Source organism: Choloepus didactylus, chromosome 5 (assembly GCF_015220235.1).
Source record: "Choloepus didactylus isolate mChoDid1 chromosome 5, mChoDid1.pri, whole genome shotgun sequence".
Taxonomy (NCBI): domain Eukaryota; kingdom Metazoa; phylum Chordata; class Mammalia; order Pilosa; family Megalonychidae; genus Choloepus; species Choloepus didactylus.
In genome coordinates this window covers 166,536,963-166,560,040 of record NC_051311.1, presented here as the reverse complement: position 1 = coordinate 166,560,040, position 23,078 = coordinate 166,536,963, and the positions used below count along the sequence as shown (strand labels likewise).

General features: G+C 43.3%; 1 protein-coding gene and 1 pseudogene across 1 annotated transcript in view; both read right to left on the bottom strand.

The window, feature by feature from the left end:
- LOC119534675 (zinc finger protein 883-like) overlaps positions 1-7,692 on the bottom strand; it is a 29,679-nt gene extending 21,987 nt beyond the window's left edge. Inside the window, exon 1 of the mRNA XM_037837289.1 lies at positions 7,616-7,692. The gene's annotated coding sequence lies outside the window, so the exon portion shown is untranslated. The remainder of the gene's footprint in view (positions 1-7,615) is intronic.
- Positions 7,693-13,784: 6,092 nt separating this feature from the next.
- LOC119534677 lies at positions 13,785-23,077 on the bottom strand (annotated as a pseudogene).
- Position 23,078: the final 1 nt, after the last annotated feature.

Here is a 23,078-nt window from a genome sequence, read left to right as displayed (position 1 = left end):
TGTGAATCAACTATTTGGAAACTCCAGAGGCTAGAAGAACACTGTACAGCACACAAGACAGAGTGGGAGGAAGAGGATGACAAATTATGGTAAAGAACAGTCAACTGCTGACTCCAAACAGTGGTTACCAGTGCCCATCCCCCTCTATTCCAGCCCTGTGCTGGCTCTCTGGTGACAGAAAGGAACATAAAAATCCTCTTCCCCAAGGCCAAGTCTAGGTACAGCCAATCCCTGATCATGGCTTTTGATGAGCAAATATGGATGGCTGGGTCCCAGCTCTAAGGACAGCCATTGTTGCTAACCACCCAGACATGGAAGATGATAGTGGAGACTTCAAGATGTTAGTTCCTCAGGGCTGCAGAGGACTAACTGAGGGGCTTCATTTGTTGGGAAAACCAGGAAACTCGGCTGAGGGGAGCCATGAGAAGTTCTTGATACTCTTCTTGTGTCCCTCCCCAGGGAACTTTGGAGCTGGTCTGTGCCACTTTCATGGGTCCCTGGCCCAGTTTTGTCTGGGAAAGACTGACTTGGGAAAGTCCTCTGCAGTGTGCCTTCCTCCCAGAATTTGCCCTCCAGGAAAAAGCAGCTTCAGACAATGTGCAAAAAATTATAGACATGGCAAGTCTGAGACAAAGGCCTGGAGCTTCAAACACCCAGGAGAGGGAGTTCTATCTCCAGGGAAACAGAGGGGACAATGAAATTCTTGAAAACAGTCTGTGGTAGTCAGATGCTTTATGTACACCAGAAAAGGTCAAGTTCTTTTAATCCATTCCTGTGGGTGTAGACTATTATAGGTACACCTTTTGATTAGGTTATTTCAGTTGAGGAGTGACCAAAGGTGGGTTTTAATTTTCTTACTAGAGTCCTTTATAAGAGCATAAACGCCACAGAGAAGCTAAGAGATGAAATTGAGAGAAGTCTCCAAAGAAGCTGAGAGATGGAGGAACCAGAAGCTGGAGCCCAGAAGAAAAAGACCAGCAGACACCATCACATGCCTTCCCATGTGACAGAGGAGACCAAGCTCACAGGTAGCCAGCCGTCAGAGTTGAGGTTATCATCCTACCGATGTTTGATTTGGACATTTTTCATGGCCAAGGAATTGTAAGTTAAATCCTCATTATAAAACCCAACCCATATCTGGTAACTGTATTTCATCAGCTTGAGAAAATGAAAAGATTTTGGTACCAGGAGTGTGCACTGCTGTGATTCTCAAATACCAAAAACCTGGAAAGGCCTTATAAATGGGTAACAGAAAGATTTTTAGAAAAATTGAAAAGCATTTAATAGAAATTCTGTAAATATTTTCAAAAAAGCAGAAAGGCCCTCTTAAACTTCTTAAACATAGATAACATGTAATCATCTAGCCCTCTGTGAAAACAGGATGGAGTTCCAGCTCTTATTTTAATCATAGAGAAGTTGTAAATAATGTAGCAAGGTTGAATTCAGTCCTAATCAAATGTATGTTTATCACTATGATCTAATGACTAAACTTACCATAGGAAAAAATGAAAAAACTATATTAACAAGTTAGAGACAAGTAATATTAGTCTCTTTTCTAATTTTTACACATTATATTGCTCTTACACAAAGCATAGCTTAATTAGTAAAAATATTATCAGTAGAGTTTTACAGGCATTCAAGGCTAAGTCTTTAATAACGTAGATAACTTCCTCTGAACTTGAACCACTCATGGATCGAGATGTTTTGCTTCATGAGAGTCATGTTCATGAAATTTAATGTTAACAGTGTAAACAAAGAATATGACTTAAAGTTACCCTAAATCAAGATGCTATAAATTTTCTGTATCTCAAACAGGGATCTCTCTGACCTTATGTCTAGCTGCAACTGGATGGAGGGGAGGGTGGGGGTAGTGGGAGGCTCCTAGGTTTCATAGTGTATCAATTTTTACATTGTAAACTTGTTCCTTTTACCTTAGGTGCTCCTTTTAGTAAAAATGCAGGTTCAGGATGACTTCTCATCTTGAGTACCCTTTACTTTTACTTTAAACTATTGTTTGTCCCTATACTCTTAATTGAGTCGGAGGTTACTTGATAAAGCCCAAACCCACTGAATTAAGAACTGATTAGGCTCAGGCCATTTCTAACAGAGATCATAGGTTTAAGGTGTAAAGAGATGAACCTGTGACATTTTCCAATTTAAATATGGAAAGTGTGGCCTGGCTTCTCCTTGCAGCTGATAGTAAAATGCAAAAGGAAAGGAATAAGCTGAGAACTGAGTTCTTGTATACAAAGAAATCAGACACTGATGGTTTAGAAAATTCTGAGCTTCCAGAAAATGGGTCCAAAGAGAATAGTACTCCATGTTAGGATTTAACTAAACGTGGAATGGGTCAGCCAGTTCAGTGTGAATCAGGATTGGAAATGCAGTTATCCAGAAAGGATCTCTGGAAAGTCCTACTGTCTGATGGTTGGGACTGCATGTGAAACCCACACATTTTTTTGCAAGATTTGTATGAACGGAACCCCCCTAGCCTGAACTACAAGGGACAGAAAAGGGACAGGTTGAAGGAAAAATGACTTCAAAGGCAGAACCATGGAAGCTGAGGTCTGAGCCAAGACACTATGGTGACAGGAGAGTGGAACCACTGATGCCCTTGGAATGGGTGAGTTTGCCCAAGAGGTTGCAGAGGATGGGCCTTCCTGCACATTGTTCAGGAAAAGTATTAACAACCTGGGGTTCTCAGATACCTGGGAGATTGCAGAGACCTTGAGCGTCCCCATTGTTCAAGAAAAGTGCTGCTGCCCCAGGTTTAAGAGAGGGTGGAGCATATTCCCCAGGATTGGGGTGAGTCTGGCCACAACCTCACTATACTCACAGGGTTGAGCCCATGCCTCAGAGATTGTGGGGAGTCCAAATGCCATGCCAATGCTTGAGGAGGTGGGGCCTAGAGTTTGGCCATCTCCCCAGTGCATGATGAGGGCAGAGCTAAAAGCATGGCCCTCTACCCAATGCTTGGAGATGCTGGACTCTTCACCCAAGCATTTGGAGAAAAGAGCAGGGCTTCTGTGCAGGCATTGAGGACAAGCCATCATTCTGTAGATGACTCTCAGACCATAAAATCCAATGGAGAATACCACGCAAGTTTTCAGAACTGTTTGGGACCTGAGATCCTTCTTTGGTTTAACTATAATCCTATGCCTGTCTCTCTTTTGTATATTGAAGGCAGATAACTTATTCTAAGTTGCACAGGCCTACAACCAGAGGGAAACTGTGCCACAGGACAGACCAGACCTGTAATTGATTTTGATGAGACTTTGTACCTAATATTATTACTGAAATAATTTAAGCATTTTGTGATACTGTGCTGGATGAAGGTATTTTGCATATGAAAAAAAATCAAATGGAATTATAAAAGGCCATGAATAGTTAAAATGGTATTGTAAAAGAATAAAATTGGAGGATACCCAATTCTCTATTTCAAGGCACACTGCAAATCTACCATAATCAAAGTAGTGTGATACTGGCATATAGGAAAAGATATAGACCAATGGAACAGAACTGATAGTCTAGACATACACCCATTAATCTATGGTCAATTAATTTTGAACATGGCACCAAGATCCTGCACTCTGGAAAAGAAATGTGTCTTCAACAAACGATGGTGAGACAACTGCACATTTACATATGAGGCATAAAGTTTGATCCCTATTTCACAGTACTTACAAAAAATGAAGTCATTTATAGAGCTAAATTTAAGAGGAAAAATTATGACACTCTGACAAAATATAGAAGTAAATCTTCATGACTTTGAATTTGGCAATTAATGCTTAGATACGACATTAAAAGCACTAAAACACATAAATTGAGCTCTATAAAAATTAAAAACTTTTGTTCATCAAGGGACACTCACTTCAAGTAAAACATGAGCTTCTGCAATGCCAAATTGGAAATGTCAATTGCTGAGCAAGGTCAATTTCTTTGCAAGCTTCTCTCTCTGTCTACCCAATAAATTCACAAGTTCCAGCTCTACAAGCAGGCCTATAGACTATATGGAAAAGTCCAGTCAAGAAATAACTTCCTAAGGAAGAAGGGCTGTCCATAAGGTATAGAAACCATTTGAAAAATCACTTCAGGGAAGCTGATTTGGAAAATCTCCCCAGTCCTCCTGCTGGCATAAATAAATCCTCTTCTCCTCCTCCTTCTTCTCAAAAAAAAAAAAAAAGAAAAGAAAAGAAAAATCATTCTAGCTCAGCACTACCTGTGGGGAAGAATGAAACATATTATGGTGAAATTACCAGAGTGGGTAAATCAAGAAAGGATTGTGGGTCAGGCCATGGGTTGCGGATTTCCTCTTGAAGATGGAATCCACAAAGGTATGGATATATAATGATTGGATTGGAATTTTTAAATGACTGTATTGTGGTGTCATCATAATTATAGTAACTTGGAAAGAAATAAAGCTTAATGAATTTACAAAGAAACAATCTGTAAGTAAGCACAGGCTGCGAAGATGGATCATCACTTCAAAAATTGAATTTGCCATGGCATAGATTGAAGTTCAAAGGAATACTTACGTTTCATTAAACACATTCTCTGTACATCCTTTGGATGCATCTATCCACCATGAATCTATCATATATTTATCTCTCCATTCATTCTTAAAAGGCTGGAATAGCTCTTTCAGGAAGACTTCTGTTGCACTATTCATCAATGATTTCTGCTGTTAAATACTTAAGCAGAACATTGTTGATGACAGTATCTCTACTGAGGAATATGAAGATGAAGACACTAACTCCTGTCTACGCAGGGATCACACAGCTGTGGAGCCTTGCTGCTCCCATATACCAACCGATGCCTTCTGTTCTGATATTGAAGCTTACCTAACAGAACATTTACCCAAAATTATTCATGTACAATTTTCAAACAACAGAAAGTGGACAGGCTTACTATAATAACTGGGCAGATGATTCACATCCTGCAAGTCCTATATTAGAAAACTTAACTAAAGGAGAAGCTAAGCAGGCCCAAACAAGGAGAAGAAAATGAGAGTCATACAAAGCCTGCTAAAAGCTGTGTATATATTTTTTTGAAATGTAGAAAGATATCCTTTCCAACTTTCTAAGATATAGATAACATGTAACCATCTTGTCCTCAGTGTAAAAAGAAAACAGGATGGGGCTGCAGCTATTATTTCAATCATAAATAAGTCATAAGTAATGTAATAAGGTTGAACAATTTTGATCAAATATATGCTCATCAACATGATGCTATAACTGTGACACTTTAAATATAATCATAAAACTGTAAGCAAGCAGGAAATTGTAATGTAGCCTTAAAATGTAACCTTCAAAACAGCTTTTAAATGTAACTTTAAAATGGGAAGTAGGTAGGCAGTGAGAACTCTTGGTCTCACAAAGGAGCAAAATATAAATGTAAGGTCTGCAGCAATATGTAAATGTAAAGTTTCCACCCAGATTTGCATAAGCATTAACCTATGGTCCCCAGACCTCCCAGATATGAATAAAGTCTTTTCATCTGTCTCCCTAGATCCTGGAGTCACCTTTCCCAGGTGTCACCTCCTTCCTGTAGAAAATACAAAATAACTGAATTGTGAAATTCTCCAGACCTGTTACCTGTTAACTAAGATGATCACCTCTCTTAGTCTCTGGGTATAAAAGCCAATTGGAAAAATCACTTCCCCTGTCCTCCTGCCCCCTGTGTAAATAAAAACACTTTTCCTCCTCCTCCTCCTCCTCCAAAAAAAGAGCTCATGATATTTTTCTGTCTGATTAACACCAAAATATTTTTAATTGATACTTATAAGCTCTCTGCGTCTATCAGATTTGTTATGTATTTTCCTACCTCTGAACATTACTACCAAGTTATCCATATCCAGAAGAATGAAAGAGGATCCATATCTCACATCTTACACAAAAATTAACTCAAAATGGACCAAAGACATTAAACATTAGAGCTAAGACCATAAAACTCTTAGAAAAAAATATGATAGGAGGTGGTTTCCTGGCCATTACGCCCAAAGCACAAGCAATGAAAGAATAGATAAATGTGATCTCCTCAAAATTTGAAGAGTTTGGTCATCAAAGGACTTTGCCAATAAAGTAAAAAGGGAGCATACTCTATAGTATTTTTACATATGTATTTTTGTCATCAATAAGAAGGAAAATCCCCAGTCCCAGGCAACATCATACCTGGTCTCAGAGAAATGATGATCTCCTAGAACCTGGACATCACTATCTTTCAAAATGGCAATTGGCTGAGGTAAATGAAATGCAAGTCCCAAATGTAAACGAGAACGGAGTGCTTCTGTACTAGCTCTCTCAAAATATTTTCATTGCAAAAGATGAATCAGGATAATCTGCTACAAAGTTGAGGGTTGAATGCACCGGTGAGTTTGGGGTTATTTGTCCTTTCTACGCTCTCATTTTCCATTCTGTGAAACGGGAACAGTAAGAGGACCTACTCATAACTTAAGCTGATAACTGCTGAGCCTCTGAGACTCTCTGAAGATGACACTGAGTGATAACTTTTATAATTAATAACAGAATTGGTCATTTTGCTTATCCTCTCTTTGCCTAAGATTTCTCATTTACGGAAGTGAATAATAATTATGCTTATCTCCTTTGTAATATATTCTGAGAAATAATGAGTTAGTACATTCAAAGTACATAGAATTTTGTCTGATGGGCATTCGGGTGAAGTGGAGCTCCCTTTCCCCTAAATCCTATAACATCTGCAAAGCAAAAATGTGTAAACGGCATTAGGCCATGAGGAGGAGGGAGTGAGACTGTACCAGTTAAAGGAAGCGAAACTTTACCGTTTAGGGGAGGCGAAACTGCGGTTGCACGCATCAGCCGAGCATAACCGTTTAACAATAACTGCACCAGTTCCAAGTGAAACTCTTTGTGAAATTGTCTTTTGTAACCAATAGCTAATTGCCAACTCTGCTTCTGTTAAAATAGCTTGCTTGCCTTTCCAGGATATGGTTTCTGTCTATATAAGGCACCAGCACACACAGGTCGGGGCTGCTCACTGAATTCCCTGCGCGGAGCAACGGTGAGCAGTCGCCGCCGGCTAATAAAGGCTTTTTTAAAAATTCTAATTGGCTGTCTTGAACTTTAACTGGCGGGCACCGTAACAGGGTTTCAAGTTAAGACTTATTATGCCCTAATAACCCTCCCATGCTTTCAAAGTAAAGGCTAATTGCCCTTTGGGAAATTTTTATCAAATTAGAAAAATATCTGCAAATTGAAAACCGTACGGAAGAACCAAACTAGCAATCCAATAGACCAATACTAGTACCTTCAATCACCTAGAATATGTGAGATTGCTCCGTTTTCTTAACGCATATCCTTTTGAAATCTTCTGTACTCTTATTAGAACAGCAACATCTCTACAAGCTGATGTTCACTGACTGAAAATAAATGAACATCAAGTAAAACTTCTTCCTGGCATCCGCGGGCGAGTGTTGCCAGCGCTCTCCTGCCCACCCTCTCCCCAGGGGCGCAGGGGCGCGCGGGCTGCAGTGGGTCCGGGGAGCGGCCGCGGCGCCTCTGGGGGCCTCCGCGCCCCAGGCAGGGCCGACGAGCCGCTCCCGGCAGCTGAGAGACGGTCCGCGGAACGCGAACTCGCTTACCAGAGCCGTGTCCGCCGTCGGGTATTTTGTTTCCCGCGCCCACCAGAAGACTGCTACCTTCGCGGTCTCACGCGATCTGGCTTCCTGGAGTAGGAACTCTCGCGATAATAGGGCTTTCCTCCCGCGACGCGGAGAAAGAAAGGCGCTTTAGGTGTCATCCCCGCTCTGTCTCACCAGTGAGGGCGGGAAATGAACCGGTTGACCCCTTCCGAGACGGAATGAGCCTGCTCAGCAGCAAAAAGCAATCTCCCTAAACTATCAAGGAGACAAAAATGACGAAAGAACCGTCGTATTTCATCGTTTTAAGATGCGTGTTCTTTGCATTTTAACATCCCTAAAAAGTCAGGATGTGTCTCAAAACGAGTGGTGTGTTCTTGTTGAATTGGCAGCGTTTTCTCTTTCCTAGTGACTCAGGAAGCAGTAATGCATCTTAAGACTGATGGCATCGTAGATGCGAAGAACACATGAGGTAGAACTTCAACCCAATAAATGGGGCGTGTGAAACCAGTCTGCATTGAAGGGTATGCAGACAGAGTCTCCTTAGTCCCTGCACTTTTGGGGGCTTTAGGTTTGGTTTGGTTTGGGTTTTGTTTGTTTGTTTGTTTTGCGGGGCAGGGGGATATTAAGAGAACTTTATTTTTTTAAAGGACAAATCAAATAAGATAAAGTTTTCATTTACCCAGACATGTATAATCCATTCTTAATATAAAATGCACGCAATTGGTAAATGACACATGAAATGCAAAGGGAATGCAATTTGACATATGTATAACGATCACGTCTATACCTATCAACAGTCAAATTAATCAAGACATCGTACATTTTTTTAAAAACCCAACATTTTAAAGCCAAGTATCTATAGTAAACCAACGGAAATTCTGATATAGAATGGTTTGACTCAAAGCAAAAATTAAGACACCTGCTATGACTTTAGAGCAGTAACTAACTTTATAAAATAGATTTACTTCACCAAGACACCTCCTTCAAAGAGGGAACCAAATATAGGGGTTGATTTACCCTGTGAGAATGGCAGGTAACAATGTGGTTAAAAACGTTCTGGCCCAAGGTCAGCTGATTCCTATTCCTTCTTTCGGAGCAACTCAGCTAATAATGTAGTTATTTTAGGTTATTTGTTTTTCTTATTCCTTTGTTTTGGTTTTGTTTGAAATTTTTTTAATGTTTGTTTTTCAATTTTTTGATAAAGTTAAAAAAAACACACAGAAACAACTTTTTTTTTCCAATTCATTAATTGGAATTAATGAAAAAAAAACCTCAGCCTTTTTTTCACCAAGTTATGGCTAAGAATATAAATAGCTAATACTTCCAGTTTTTTAACCCTAATAGAAAATTCAAAACCTGCCTTATCACCCTCAACCCATTAGTAAAAAGGAAATTTGATTAAAACCTATAAAATCATACAACAAAGGAAGACTGAAGACAGATCCTTATCCTTAAATCTATCTAGTTTCAGATGTCACCCTAGTCTGATGTCCCTAGTAACTAACAGGATTTCAGTCATAAATCCAGCAAAACCATTGTGCTGGTTTGAATGTATTATGTCCCCCAAAATGCCATTATCTTTGATATAATCTTGTGTGGGCAGACCTATCAGTGTTGATTAAACTGTAATCTTTGAGTGTTTCCATAGAGATGTCCCCCATCCAACTGTGGATGATGACTCTGATTGGATAATTTCCATGGCGGTGTTACCCCACCCATTCAGGATGGGTCTAAATTAAATCACTGGAGCCGTATAAATGAGCTGACAAACAGAAGGAACTCAGTGCAGCTGAGATTGACATTTTGAAGAGGAGCTACAGCCAAGAGGGACACTTTGAAGAATGCCCAGGAGCTGAGAGAGGAATTGCAGTTGAGAGACAGTTTGAAGACGACCATTGAAAGCAGACTTTTGCCCTGGAGCAGCTAAGAGAGAACAAACACGCCAAGAGCAACTGAGTGATGTTTTGAAGAAGAGCTGTGGCCTAGGGAGGAATGTCCTGGGAGAAACCCATTTTGAAACCAGAACTTGATGCAGATGCCAGCCACGTGCCTTCCCAGCTAACAGAGGTTTTCCTGATGTCAATGGCCATCCTCCAGTGAAGGTACCTGATTGTTGATACGTTACCTTGGATGTTTTATGGCCTTAAGACTGTAGCTGTGTAACCAAATAAACCCACTTTATAAAAGCCAATCCATTTCTGGTGTTTTGCACCCCGGCAGCATTAGCAAACTAGAACAACCATTTGGTTTAGTTGATGTCACTCTGGTGGGCACTCTTATGCACAATTTAGACAATGCTTTTTAGGTTCTAAAGAATTGGGGTAGCTGGTGGTGGATACCTGAAACTATCAAACTACAACCCAGAACCCATGAATCTCAAAGACAATTGTATAAAAATGTAGCTTATGAGGGGTGACAATGTGATTGGGAAAGCCATAAGGACCACACTCCACTTTGTCTAGTTTATGCATGGATGAGTAGAAAAATGGGGGAAGGAAACAAACAAACACACAGACAAAGGTACCCAGTGTTCTTTTTTACTTCAATTGCTTTTTTTTCATTTTAATTATTATTCTTGTTATTTCTGGGTGTGTGCTAATGAAGGTGTCAGGGATTGATTTGGGTGATGAATGTACAACTATGTAATGGTACTGTGAACAATTGAATGTACGATTTGTTTTGTATGACTGCGTGGTATGTGAATATATCTCAATAAAATGAAGATTAAAAAAATAAAAAAATAAAAGTGCTGGTATCAATCTAAGAGGTCTTATGGTACTTTGGTCTCAATAGCATCTCGTGATGAGGTATCCACCTTTAGTAGTATTTTTCCTTAAATTTTGTCTAGCATAGTAAACCCCTCTGATGTTTTAAAATAATTCTGGTGAAATCAATGCTGACATAAATAACCTTCTCTGACTTGGCTCCATGGTAGCTTTTACTGAATTTGCAATGTCTAAGTTACAAAATGCTCAATCAATCATTTTTATAGCATCTTAGGTTAGTATATTCACCCATGCAAAATCCAACGTAGTGTAATACAAAGACTAATGTTAAAATAGATGTAGTGGCTATAAACATCTCCCTTCATATTAGGCATTTAGAAGCTTTTTAAAACTTTCAGGCACTAAATCTTGTGATTAAACAAGGCTGTGTAGCTGTTCAATTTATAAACACCTTATTTCAGAATAGTTACTTGACTATATATAGGAATGTGTTTCAGTTCAAGAGATAGTAATAAAGTGCCTACCTATATAAAAACCATAGATTCCAAATTTTAAATTATGCTAATTGCATTGACACATTAGGGTTAACAAAATCTAGACCTGCCCTGTTTTTAAAAGGCTCACCATGGTCGTCCATGGTTTTAGATGACCTGCTCTGGGCAATTGCCATGTGGTACACCCAGTCCCAAGCTTGGAATTCAGTTTTCTGACCCAGGGGAAATGAATTCTGCAAGCTCAGGTATTCAAGATTGTTGCTTAGTAAAACCTCAACAAAGTGGCTTCCCCAGGTGGGCAAGTCTCTTTTAAACCCTTGCAAAGTTTCACCTTGCCTTCCTCCTAAGACCCCTCTAATATGATAGGAAAGGAATTTCATAAAGGCAAAATCCCATGAGGACACAAAAGATGGGAAACTTGCAGAGCTGGAACTAGATGAAGAGTGGTTGCTGCCTTAGAAGACTTGGGCATGGAGGCCAGTGCCTGAGACATCGTGCATGAGAACACAACTGGAAAAGGAGGAGACCCCAGACCTCTCTCCCTACCCGTGCTGCAGGCAGTCATGGCCCCCTGCCCCAGCAGAGACTGGGATGTGAGGCCACAGAGAGGAAGCCCACTCAACGAGGGTCAGAACCCTGTTCTGAGGCACCTTGGAGAGGAGGTCTCCTCTCTGCAGCAGCTCCCAGCTCAAAAGACAAGACCGCAAGTCAGGTCCTCTAGTAGAATCACTCAGCCAGATCCCGGCCTCAAAGCTCAGCAGCCCCAAGTGCTAGGAGCATCTCACTGGTCCTGCAACTGAAAATCCCAGGAGATTCTCAGTCACCAGAGAAGAGAGGGAGGGACACAGAAGGAACAGAGATGCTAAGGAAAGCAGAGAAAAAAAAACTAAAAACATTATTCACAAACAGAGAAGATGTTGCCAAAAAAACAAGAACAGGAGGCTGTAAGAGAACATCTAGCAACTGAGGAAGAGCGCTTACAAATTTAAAATATGACAGGAAAACAATTCAATAGAAGGGTTGAAAGATAAATTGAAATCCTCCAAAATGTGTAAAACAAAAACAAAACCAGAAAATTAAAAAAAAAAAAAAACAGAAAACATTACATTAATGACTTTTCAGTACTTAGAACCAGCCTGACACATGGATGTCCTCCACACTACTGGAGGAGAAGGAAGCGGTTGTTGGGCTGGGACTGTCCATCAACACCAGAGGCAGCCATAGGCAGCACCTATGGGCACAGCTTCCCCTGTGAAATGTGACATTGATGTATAAGTATGGCACTCAGAGTACATGTGTGCCAGGCATTGTTCTCATTACTTCATGCACATTAACTCATGTGACTCTTATAAGAACCCAATGGAGAGGATACAATTACTATCCTCATTTTTATACATGAAGAAATGGGAGCAGAGATGAGTGTCACACAACTGGGAGAGGAGGTGCAAAAGCCAAATGGCTCCAGAACTTCTGCCTTTTTTGCCCGCAACTACTACATTATTGCCTCTTCCAAAAAAACAAAAAAACAAAAAACAAAAAAACTAAATCCTACATCTGATCATGAGATTTCCAGAAGAAAACAAAAAGAGAAATCCACATGGAAATAATTCAAGAAAATTTCCTACAATTTAGGATTATCAGTTTCTAGAATGAGAGGGCCATGGAAGGCCCAAGACAAAGGATGAAAGGATGAGACACATCACTGAGAATGTCTAAAGCATGGAGCAAAGAGGAGATACTAAAAGTTTCCAGGTAAAGAAAAGAGATCACAGACAAATGGTCAGAATTCTAAAAAGAACAAGACTACTTGGTTTTAGAGGATGGCACACTACCCTCCAAATTATCTTGATAACTGAAGCTAAATCTAACCAAAGTAGGCCCACTTGACATGCTCAGTAGCTTAGACTTTAACCTTCAAGTCCCCTATACCTCATTACAATACTAACAATCATGCCCATCATCATATTAAGGCTGCCGTTTTCTTGTATACATTCTGTGACTAAGCATGTAATCAATCTGCACATGCTCAATAATTAGATTACTTCTAATTACATAATCTGGGGACATTCCTTCCCATCTTTTGATGCTATAAAACTGTCAGAAGTATTGTGGTTCAGGGAGATAGATTTTGGAAGGACAGGCCATCTGTTCTCCTGCTTCAAGCCTAGCAATAAAACTCTTTCTTTGAAACTCTGGAGCCTGAGGTTATGGGTTATTGGTAGGAAAACCACAGAGGTAAAGTGCCCTGTTCATCACATCATATCAAAGAGACATACTATCATTATCATTTATGATTGCTGTTGTCAGCCTCCATCACCTGACTGATGCAGTGTTTGTTAGTTTCCCAGATGATGTTTATGCCAGAGAACCACAAGGCAATGGAGAAAATGACTTTGGGCTCTGTGACAACCCTGGTTCTCAAGTCTTGGCTTAGAAGAAAGTAGCCAAGGCAAGCAGACATTTCACAGGCAAACAGCAAGGCTTTACAAGCTGGAGGCCATTAGCAACTGACACAAAGACCTTGTTTGTTCCCACAAAAGCCCCAAGAAGTGGGCAAAATCATTATTCCTATTTTATGGATGAGGAAGCTGAGATTTTGAGACCTCACAGCTGGGAAGTGGCAGAGCCAGACTCGTTTGGCACCGCTCTGGGCTGTGGGATACCCCGAAGGCAACACTGTGGGAAGGTGAGGAAGCCATGGAGGGTCCAAACTGGAGTTCTAGCCAGGAGCCATCTAGTTTCTCCAGTCTAAGTGGTGTGAGTGAGGAATGTCCAGAACAGATAGAAGGTAAGAGATAGCCAGGCCAAAAAAAAAAAAAAAAAGGTACATAAGAGGCCAAGGTGTCCAGAGCCTATAGGAATAAAACTGGAAGAAAAAAAGGCTAAAAATTTTTATTTTTTTTGTAATTTGCTTCAAGATATTAGAGTAGAGGCTGTGACCCTGTAGGTGCTGAATTTCTTTGACCAATCCCTTTCAGATTAATGGTAATAATGTTACCTAGTTTTTACTGTTATAAGGCAGCAAGGAATATCTGTTTACCCATAATTTATTGTGAAACCAAAAGTGAAACTGCTGAGTCATAGGGCAGAAACATTTTGTATTTTGATACATACTACCAAATTATCCCTAAAAAGTTGCAGTTTCACAATACCAACAGTATAGAAGATTGCCCTGTACTGGAGACCAATAATGGAATATCATCTTTTTATTTATTAGACAGTTTGTGCATCAATTCTGGTTTACTGACCATTTGGATTTCCTTGGGTACACACACTGTTTATAGCCTTTACCCAATTTTCTTGTCATCTTTTCCTCATTGCTTTATAAGGGCTCTTTATATATTATGGATATTAACTCAGTTAAACACATTGCAACTATTTTTCTCAGTCTGTCATTTATTTACAGTGTTTTTGTCTGCACTGATTTTCCTTTTCAATTTGGTCAAGTCTGTCAATGTTTTCTCTTACAGCTTCAGAGTTTTATGCTGCATGTAGAAAAGTTTCCCCTACTCGTTTACTTTTTGTGTAGTCATTAGCCCTGGTTCATGAATAGTTCTTATCCTTCTACCACCCACTGCCTCACCAGCTGCCCAGCCTTGCAATGCCCTGTGCAGCTCTCCATTCCCAAGGCAGAGCTTGGCCCTGCAGAGACCCAGGGTTGGCCTGGACATGGGAGCTGCTGGGTGCCCAGCAAGGATCCTAGGTCTTTCTCCAGCTCTGCTGCCGCCCTGGGGGCTGAAGCCTGGATGGCATGCTGGATGCTGTGTAGATCCCACTGAGTCCTAAGGAGGGCATCATCCAGCATGAAGAAGCCATCACCTGTGCGCTGCACTTGGGAACAGACAGCAGTGGCCTTTAGCTCCAGGCCAATTTCAAGCACTAGCTTCTGCATTCTGGGTCTCATGTATGCACTTTATCTCTGCCAGGGACACACAATGATGGACATGGGAATCACAAACACAACCTCTAGTGTCAACTTATATGGATCACACCTCTTGGACCCCTCCTGGCTACATAACCTTAGGCAACAAACCTTAGTTCACAAAGGTTTTGCTGTTTTGCTAAAGTAAATCCAAGACCAGCCCTGTCCATGTCACCTGACAGCTTGTTAGACAATGCTGAGTCTCAGGCCTTACCCAGAGCTGTTGGGTCTGAATCTGCCTTTTGAGAAGATCCCCCACCCTCACCCCAGGTGATAAGTGGGCAGGTTAGAGTTTGTGGAGAACTGCTCTGAGACTTGGGTTGCTCATCTGTAAAATGGGGTGGTTGTGAGGAGTCAAGGAGATAATTCACTTAAGGTGCTTAGCATTGTGTGCTAAAGAAACTGCTCAAGAAACAAGCATAAGTTAATAGGATCTTCAGAAAAGGGGAAGGGGGAGTGGCTAGAAGGAACAAAAGATAATGGGGGATTGAGTCGGGTGAGAGTGGGAGGTGGGAGTGGTGTCAACAACTTGAAACACTGGGCAGCTCTGGAACTGAGTTGCCAAATACAACCCTTGCCTGTGAGGTCTGGCTTCAAAGGGTGACTTGGCAGGAGATAGGAGAGCATTTGTTCTGTGTGCTCTGTGATCACCAAGTCAAGGCTAGGAAGGAAGTCAGTGCCTGAATATTCACCAGGAGAGAGCAGGGCTGGCATGGGCCAGCCTCAGTTGAACCAGAGAACAACAGCCTCTGGAAGGGCATTCCATGGTAACTCTCCAAACCCAGGAGCCCATCTCACTGCTCCGACTTCCCAGAAGAACCTACCTAAGAGGGATTTCAGAGGCACAAAGTGGAGGCATCTGATACCAGTTATCAGCACTGGGGACTTGTTCATGGGCTGGACCAAGCCTCTCACAGCCATCTCGTAAGCCTCCTGGGTCTTCAGGTTGACACTGGAGTACCTGGGAATCAGGAGGGGGCTTTAGTCATGCAGCCAGCATGGGGATGCAGAGCTGGGCTGCCTGCCCCGGCCCCGCTCACAAAACATGCCTTCTCTGAAGCTCCTTGCTCTCTTACCATGTTTCTTGCCCTTCCCTGATCCTCCAGCCACATTTGCAGCAGCCTTTCTCCGTCCCCACCAACCCGGTTAAATGTAGGCTCTGCCCTCCCCCTGCACACTGTCCCTGGATTTAGCACACACCCAGGAGCTGGCCACTCCCACATCTCTACCCACAGCTCTGAGCTCCAGCTTCTCTGCCTATTAGCCCACAGGTGCCTCATTCTCAACCTAACCCAAAGTGAATTCAACATCTTCCCCTTCACGGGTTCCTCCTGCCCTTCCTAACAACCCAGAGGCCCAGCTAGAACCCACAGCCCCTCCCAGCCTCTGACTCTCCCTGCCCCAAACACTGTCCTATCCATTCTGCTTCCTAATCCTGCCCCAGTTCCTTATTCTTCTTCACTGCTGATGTCCCTGCTGCAGGTTAGGCCCTTTTGGTGGTCCCTGGGCACTGTCGACACAGCCTCCAGTTTTGCCTCCTCCAGTCCATTCTCCATGTCATCCCCAGAAGGATAGGACAACGGTTCCAGGGCAGCTTAAGACTCGTCAATGGTTCCCACTGCCCTCACCAACTCTTGTGTTCACCTTACTCCCTTCCCCTGAGGCACCTCATATCCCATGTGCTCAGCTCCTCATCAGTTTTATGAACACATCTGCCTGTTTCATGCCTCTAAACCTTAGCACAGGATGTTCCCACTGCCTGGAATAACTTTTCCCCACAACCACAAACATCGGGCATTGCCATGCTCATCCTAAGGCGATCCCTCCAACCACAGCAGCCTCCCCTGCCTCAGGTGGTTGTTCTGACTGGTGTCACCCTGCACTGTGAAGTCACTGTGCTCAAGGACCTACCTGACCCCCTTGAGTCCTCATCACATGTCTATAAGGTGCAGGCTGTTTCTAAGCCCAGTTTACAGACAAGGAAATCGAAGCTTACAGCAGGTTAGGCTGAGCATCCAAGGCCATGTCACTGGTGGCTGGTAGAACCAGGATCTCCAGGCAAACTGGCTCTGGAGCCCAAGCTCTTAGTCACTAGGCCAAACAACCCCCCAGCCTTGCACCCCACCCCCTGCACCATGATGATGTGGATCCTTGGTTTCTGTGAGAACACACACTGTTTGGAAGGATAGCAGGGGTCTCTTGTTCCCTCAGTGCCCACAGTGGCCAGGACAAGACCCAGCACACAGAAACATATCTGTGTGCTATGGAAGGAATGGGTGGGTTGATGTCTGGTTTCAGGTTCTGAAAAGAAGAGCTGTGGAATCTGCCCCAGGGTGGTGGAGCCTGTGGGAGCCCTGTGGGCACTCCTCTTTGCTCTTCTAGCACCCCTCAGGTCTCTCTTACATCACCAGAGCCTTCTGATGGGAGCCTTGGGTCACAGACAGGATCCGGTCCAGCTTCTCCCTGGTCACATGGTCTGGAAAAGCCAAGGGATTGTCACCACACAGTTGCCTGCTGATTCACCCAGTTCTTGGAACCTAGAATGGGTGATGGAGCACACTCTGGTCCCAGGGCTCACATTTGAGGGGGTTGAGAGTCCTCTGATAATTTTAAGGAAATTTTCAAGGGGCTCACAGATGACTGGCTCAAGATTCCACACCAGGGACTCTGGGAGGGAGGGGCCATCTGTCCAAACACAGAAGCAGGCAGCAAAGAGTCTGAGTGGTGCTGCCTGCTGGTCCCGCTGAGTGACTGCGGGCAGGCGGTGGCAAAGCCTGGAGACTCCCGCAAACTCTGCCGGGAGGCTGATCCGAGGGCCACCTGGGGCTGCTGCCAACTTCTGGCTCTGAGGGCCACAACTCTGGGAGTAGGTGCAGGGACTAAAAGCAAGCTGCTCTCATGCTGCTGCCTCCTCCCCTTTCATTTATAACCCTACTCAAACCCTGCCTCCACCGGAAAGTTCCTCCTAGAGCACAATGCTTCCTTCTCCTGGCGCCTACCACTCTGCACCTGGGTCTCTTTCCTAGCACTTAATTTTCTTTTATTTGTATATACTTTTTAATTATATTACTGATACATGAATCTTCTTTAAAAACTAGAGTATCACCAACAAGTTCAGCTCTCGCTAGTTCTGGCTCCCTCCCTCCCAGAGGTGTCAACACAGGAATTGTCTCTAGATGTTTTTTGGGTGTTAACACACACATATATGTGAGAAATATATAGTGTTGCTTTGTCACACATTTTCTGTTTTCTATAGATGTATAGTTGTGTGTCTCCTCTCCTAGCTAAACTGAATTCAGAGAGGTTGGGGAACCTGTCTGGTTCACCACATGTCTCAGTGTTTGGCAAATGAAGTGAAGTCTTCAACCACGGAGACAGTGAGAATAAAGAAAGAAGCATTCATTCATTCAATAAACGTGTATTAAGTGCCCCCCACATCCTGGGCCCTGTGCTACATGTACAACCACAGCAGTGAACCATATAGGTCTTGCTCTCGGGGCAACAGCCTGGTGGGGAAGCAGATATTAAGTAAATAAACACTAATCATTAGTTAGTTACTCTGTGAGGGTCCATCCAGTCAGGATCTTGTTTGGGGCTGAAGAAGGCTTCTTTGGGGAGATGACATTTGAGCCAACTGAGGAGGTGACCACAGGGGATCCCCAGTGTCCAAAGCTCCACGAAGGCCAGATGGAACCTGGCGTGTCTGAGAGTAACAGAGGCGGCTGGCACGGCCTGTGGGGCACTGAGGAATCAAGGGGAAGCAAACACAGAGGGAGGCAGCCTCAGCCGACCCTCCCACGTGGCCTCAGTTCCACTGGAATAGGCGAACTCCCACGGGCTCTCACCATAGGTTGTTTCCTTCACCAGCCGCCCATCCTCACGAAGTCATCTGTGGCTTTGACCAGCAGGCCACATACTGTGTAATCCTGTCAGGACAGGGAGGGGAAGACATGGTCAGTTCCCCCACTCTAAGCCTCAGCACCCAGGAGGGGAGCCTGGCCCACTAGCTCATGCCCTGGAGGTGCTAGTCTGAGGTTGGGGGCTGGAAGGCCTCCCCACAACCACCCCAGATCTGTGCTATGGGATGTCGGGGATGGGGAGGTGGGGAGGCAGCTCTTCCTTCAGCCCCATCTAGCTGCCTTGGACAGCTCCCTTGCTCTCTGTGTATCCCAGTTTTCCCTTGTAACTGGGGGACGGGGACAGGGCATATCCCACGGGGCTATTGTCCCATTCAGTGAGACATGGTGTCTGGCTTCAAATCAGTGGGTCTCCTTCATGATCGCTGGCTGGGTTTCCTGGACAGATTTTCCCAGGACAGCAAGCACTACAGCCTGCACAGGGTACTGACAGCCATCCTGCCACTGTCCCATGCCTCCAACTCTCTCCACTCCAGCTAAACCAGACAACTAATTATCATGTGCTGCCCCCTCCTAGTAGCCCTGTTGGCTTTTCTCCACCTATCTAAATAGGACCACATTTTTCAGGCCCACTTCAAGCCACTCCTCTTTCTTGAACTCAGGAATTCCTCTTCCTATAAACCTGTGGGGCTGCCTTTGCCTCAAATACAAATAATGACAATGATAAGGATAGAGATGATGACAACAGTGACAGCTACTGAGCATTTACTATGTGCCAGGAGCTGCTAAGCACTTATGTATGGTCACCAACTCAGTCTTCAGAGTGACCCTACTAGGAAGGTACTGTCATTTCCCATTTTAAAGATGATGAAACTAAGGCACAGAGAAGTAGTCCACCCAAGAATACACAGTTGGCAGAGTGGTACAAGCTGGGATTTTAACCCAAGCTGTTTGCATCCAGAATCTGTGCTCTTAACCACTAAAAAACACAGTCCGTCTAATGTTGCACCTCTGCACATGCTATGTGGTACCAGATTCCATGTTCCCGCCCTAGATGGAAAGCTTCCTCAGGGCTGGATGGTGACATCCACATGCTCAGTCTCAGAAAGAGATTGGAGTGGTGTCATGATCAGGCTCTGGGGTCAGACAGATCCAGGATCAAATCCAAGCTCTGCCCCTTCGGGGCCGTATGACCCTGGGCAAGTGACACCCCCTCTCTGAGCCTCATTCCTCTCATATACAAAACAGGATTATCAATAGGACCCAGTCTACAGGGAAGCTGTGAGGATTCAACAAGGGAATCTATGTACAGTGCTCAGCACAGAGTAGGCAGCATGCTTAGATGCCAGTAGTTGTTATCACGCTATTATTAGTCTCCCCTACACATGGCCATAGAAAAATGCTTGCTGATAACCTGGGTGCTCCTTGTGGAACTCTCTCTGCTGCAGAATCATGCCAGCGATGCCAGGGAAAGGGTTGAGGGATAAGCGGGCTGACCCTAGAGCCCCGTATCTTGGTGAGATGAGCATCACACATCAGTGAGAAGCCTGCAGCCACGTCCCATGCCGAGCAATGAAAGGCACCCAACCTGATCTCATGCATTATTCACGATTGCCAATCGATGGAAACAGTCCACATGTCGATCAATGGATGAGTCGATAAACAAACTGTCATATATACACAACAGATTAATATGCAGCTGTAAGACAGAACAAAGTCACAGAACATATTATAATGTGAATGAACCTTGAGGACCTTATGTTGAGCGAAGTTAGCCAGAAACAAAAGGACAAATACTGTATGGTCTCACTTTTATGAACTAACATTAAGGAGTAAACTTTGAGAGTCAAAAGCTGAGAACACATTTGAGGCTGAAGGAGTACAAAATTGTTCAAGAGAATTAATTGTATAGATCCAGAAATGGTGAGATTGGGCATTTGAGGCTGAAGGAATATAGAATGTTCAACAGGACTGATTGTTTAGATCCAGAAATGGATAGCATAATACTGTGTACTGGTAGCACAATATTATAAGTATACTGAACAAAGACGTCTGTGAGTAAAGCTGAAAGAGGAGCGCTTGGGGCAAATATAACACCAGAAGGAAAGGTAGATAATAAAAACTGGGACTGCATAACCTAGTGAAAGCTAGACTGGTTAATGACGGTGACTAAATGTACAAATATAAAAATGTTGTTACATGTGGGAGAACAACATTGCAAGGTGTTGAAAAAGGGATGGTATTGGGGAAAAATATAATCAAAACAAACTGGAGTTTATGGTTAACAGTAACATTGTAATATGCTTACATTAAATGTAAAAAGGCAATATACCAAAGCTAAAAGACTATGAGAGGGCGATATAAGGGAGATATGGGATTCTTTGTAATGGCATGGTTGTCTGACCTTATTATTATATTGTATTCTATGGTATTTTAATTTCAATTTTTTGATATTCTTTTTTTAACTTTTTTTTGAAGTAATCAATATGTTCAAGTGCTGATGCTGATGAATGCACAACTATATGATGATACCATGAACAACTGATTGTACACTGTGGATGATTGAATGGTATGTGAACATATCTCAATAAAACTGAGTTTGGGGGAAAAAAAAGACTGTGTGGTTCCCTGCCCAGCTCCAGCTGGAAGAGAATCCTGATCACCATCTGGGGAGAAAATGGGAGCTGTGAGCTCCTTAAGACAGGACCTGGGTCTGTCCCCTGCTCTAACCCAGAGCCCACAACTCACTAGCTGCCAAGGAAATAACTATTGAAAGAATGAATGCAGGAATGAGCTGCAAGTGTAGTCTTTTCTAGATCAAAAGGAAACTAGGAGAAAGGTAGGGGGAAAAAAGAGCCTATTGAATCCACTCAATGTTAATTAATGCCAACACTGAGCGTCAGATTTCTCAGTTGTGAAATGAGAATAGGACCTACTTCACAGGATTGTGGTGAAGATTCATGAGATCTTATCTGGGAAAAGCTTAAGGTAATGTTTAGTACAGAGGAGGTACTCAATAATTTATACTTGTTATTGCCTTCATACTGTAGAGTCAATGAATATTGCCACTGAAGGACTTGGTAGAGGTTTCTGGCCCAGTTCCTTGGACTTTCTAACCTCCCTAACAGACACCTTAATCACTTCTAGTGACAGAGGTCTAATTACTGGAACCAGTTCCATTGTTGGGCAGCTTTGTTGACTAAAAGTCACTCTTTACCAGGAGCCCAAAACTCCCTCCTAGGACTTCTACCTGCACATCTGTATTCCCACACAGAGCAAACCATCGTCCACAGGCCAGATCCACAACCTGTTTTTTGAAATGACTCACCAGCTAAAAATGGTTTTCACATTTTTTAGTCATTCAAAAATATCAAGAGAAAAATCTTTCAAGAAAACTGAAAATTAAATGAAGTTCAAATGTTGGTGACCATCAACCAAGTTTTACCGCAAAACAGCCAGGCTCATCACTATAGTTTATCCTCACGGTGGTCCTTCAAGGATCTTGGAAAGAAGGAGTCTGAGCACTGAGACATTGACTCTGCTCAGAGATTTGCTGGGAAGTGACACCCAGAACCCTGCCCCAATCTGCTTTATCAAGGGGATGGTTGGCCAGGGTGGGCACACTGGCGGTGGTGAGGGTCAACTCCTTCTTCTCATTGCCTTCCACGAGGCCCAGAAGGAAGCGAACACGCTGTTTAGGGACAGTAGGCTTCCCAGCGTTGAGACCTGAACACACAAAGGTAAAGAATACCTTGTCAATTCTGTAAGACAATCTGGGGGATGGGGAGATGGGCAGCGAAGAACAGTGATTTATAAGACCCATGACATGCCCACGATGTAGAGAACAGAATAACGGTAAAGAGAGACAGACTTGGGTTCAAATCCCGACTGCTATTTTTAACCGTGAGACAAAGGACAATACAGCCTTTCTTTTTTTTTTTTTTTTTTTAATTCAGTTTTATTGAAATATATTCACAAACCATACAGTCATCCATGGTATACAATCAGCTAATACAGCCTTTCTGAGCCTCAACTTCCCCAAATCGCGAAACGCGAGGGGTAACAATGTATAGAATAGATGATTAGGAAGGCGCTCTGCCAGCGAGCGGGTCGCATCACTTTATTTTGGGGGATCAGAAGTAGGGACGGACCCTGAGAGAACAGGAGCGGGATCGTGGGTTTGGTCGGAATTACCCTTCAAAAGCTGCATCTCCACGGTGCTCCCGCAGGCGCTTCCAGTTTAGACCCGGGGGTTTCTGGACCCCTAAGGGTCCAAGGAGGCGCACCAGTCCCGCAAATCCCAGGCCTGCAGCCGGCAGCACACGACATTGGACGGAAGTGTCGCAGGTCCCGCCCCCAGAGGTGGCTCTTAGAGGGCGTCCCCATATTCCGCAGCCGGAAGTGGTTCTTGTCTTATTGTCCTCGGGGGAAAGATGCTGGAGAGAAGGAAGTAGGGCCCGGCTA